Raw genomic sequence first — 2,907 nt, 5'->3', positions numbered from 1 at the left:
AAACTTCGAGTGGAGACCCAGAGACACATCAATTGAACCAGAATGGGTCAAACCAGAACAAGGAGAAGGATAGAAGAAATCAAGAAAAGAGGAATAAGATAGGGTAGCGCTCAGCGCATCCTTACTACCGCTGAGCACTCGCGAGTCAACTTCCCTTTATTTTCAGCACGTGTATCTTGTGCTATTCTAGATAGTTTTCATGTTATAATTAGGCCGATCCACGTGTCTTGTGATCCACTATTCACGGGCCATCATCCTCCACGCCATAGCTACGTGAATCTTCTATTAATTCACGGTAGCATGTATTGTGTAATTACTTTTGATGATATATGAGATTCACTCTGTTGATGAAAACTCTAGCACCCGAACCTCTGGCCAAAAGTCACCTCCCTGAGCTTTCCCCTCTCCAGCTAGCTTCCTTCCAGATGAAGGCCTTCTGAGTTAGTATCCTCTGCACCGCAAGCTCTTCAATCCATCACCGATTCATCACTTCATATGCTTCCGCATTCCGCTACATCCCTGTTTCTGCGTCTTTCTCTTCCGCTGGTGTAAATCTACCTGGAGCGGTTCATCACGTGGTATTCAGAGCTCCGGTTTGTTCCACGTCACGCTCCAGCTAAGTCTAATTTCTTTCATTCCACACTGTCGCAATGTTCCATTCGTGTTTTTGATTTTGCCGTGCACTGTTCCATCGATTTCTGTTTGCAGTAGATTTCAATTGAGTAATTTTATTCGTGCTATCTTTAATTTGATTTAGATTCATCATTTTAATCGGTTCATTCCACTATTTGAGTCTTTTCATTTTGCAATCTTGTTCTATATGTCTAAGTCATGTCATTCGTGTTAATTTTGTCTAAATTCCGAAGTTGAAACTGTGTGTGGATAAATTTGTAAATCTGGAATTGGTCTTTCAATAGATGCACACCACAAGAGCAATGATTAACGAGCTCAGTGCATCTTGAATGCAATCACAGGACAGTACCAAGTGATCTGTTTCAAATCTGGTTTCCATTGTTTCTGAAACTGCACTATAGTGAATGTTTGTTCTGTCTGTGTTGGATGTGATGCAATGGTGATGTATGCATACCTTTTGAACTGAGAATTGTCTAAGACAATCCAGCAAGTAGCACCACTCTGCAAGAATCCAGAATTCAAATGTTTTAGCAGCTTGACCGAACTACACTGGTATTGTTTGAGTTTTTATGATTTTTGAATTTGTTCAGTATAACACTCCCAGCGGGACATCTTTCATACCATTCCTGGAGTTTTATTCAAATTGTAAGTGTTGTCTAGAGTCATATTACACCATCACAACTTGTTTTTTATTCCTTTGCTTGAATTTCGATTGGATAATTGGCTAAATTTAGTCTTAAACAGCAACTGCATTAGTGAAATTTTGATTTGGTAACATTTGACCTCTGCTGTCAGCTTGTACCAATCAGTTTTAGTAAACCAAAGTTGCTCGAAACATGAAATTGGTATTATAAACACTTTTGTATAATTTAGCCATTCAAACCACCATTATTCAGCATATCTATTCTGATATAAGTTGCAGATGTTTGAATGCCATGCTTACTTTGATTAATGCATCAATTCTAGTGATAGATTGGCAACAAAAGCTTGGTTCAAGTTATTTAACAAATGCATTTATTTGAAAAAGCCGTGTGAACCAGTGCCAATCCATAGTTTTTAAATTCTGATGCATCATTCGCATAACTTCTCTAAGGCATTTTATCGAACGATTGTGTCTATTTTAAAACTAAGTTGAATCAGTAGTCTTTGCAACTTTTATCGTTTTATTGCTTTCTAACTCCAATCTAAAGCATTTCCTAAGTTCATTTTGAGTGCTACCCTTCATTGCAAACCACTTAATTACTTGATTTCATTGCTTGAAAATCCTACACATAAACTGTTTGACAAATTGACAGTTGTGCATTCTAGTTGAGTAACTTTCGGGTATGCAACAGTGTATTTTTCTGGTTTCATAACTAAACATTGGTGGTCTGTGTATGAGCTAGTTCAGATTGTCCTCTAGCACTAGTAGCGTTCTAGGAGGTAGATTGGAGATCAAAAAGATCAAATGGTATCAAGTGGGAGTTGATTATTTTTGGTGCAGCACATTGGTTTAGACGACTGCATAATTTCTGGTGTAGCTGACACTAGTGCAGCGAGGGGCTTTTACCGCGGTTATTTTTCACTATAGGTCACGGTTTACGAACCGCGGCATATTCAGCCGCGGTAGTAAGTCAAAGACTTTAGGCCGCGGTTACAACCGCGGTATATAAGTTTCGTAATATGCCGCGGTTGTCCAAAGAACCGCTGCCTAAATCCTTTTTTTTAAAAAAAAAAAAATTGTCCACTATATGCCACGGTTCAACCGCGGCAAAAGACACAGTTATATGCCGCGGTTCTAGCACTAACCGCGGCCATATGTCTCTTTTTTAAAAAAAAATTAAAACGAAACACTATATGCCGCGGTTCAGGTCACAACCGCAGCATATTCCCCTGCAGTTTTTTAAAATTGCAGGTCTGTTTTTGTGATATCCACTACCACAAAAACAGATCTGCATATAAAAACATGTACGCAAATTCAATTTCAACATAACAAACACATGTTCAAATGTATTTCAACATCAAATAAAGTACAAAGTCTAAGAAAATACAATCTAATCAAATGCAATGTTTAAATCTAAGAGCTATTGTATAATCTAATTATATACTTCGCAACAACGTTCCTAATGAATAATAGTAGCTTCTCAGGAACTGGTGTAGTAGTCTTGAATCTCTGCAAAAGACAATTCATATTAATTAGTGTATATGAATTCAACATTTGGGAAAAAATCAAAATTTGTTAAAGTTAAATATTATCGTTTCCCAGCGACTTGTGATGTGAGAACGAACAATATG

Source organism: Vigna radiata, unplaced genomic scaffold (genome assembly GCF_000741045.1).
Source record: "Vigna radiata var. radiata cultivar VC1973A unplaced genomic scaffold, Vradiata_ver6 scaffold_420, whole genome shotgun sequence".
Classification (NCBI taxonomy): Eukaryota; Viridiplantae; Streptophyta; class Magnoliopsida; order Fabales; family Fabaceae; genus Vigna; species Vigna radiata.
The sequence above is the reverse complement of the archived record's forward strand: the minus strand, read 5'-3'. Positions refer to the sequence as shown.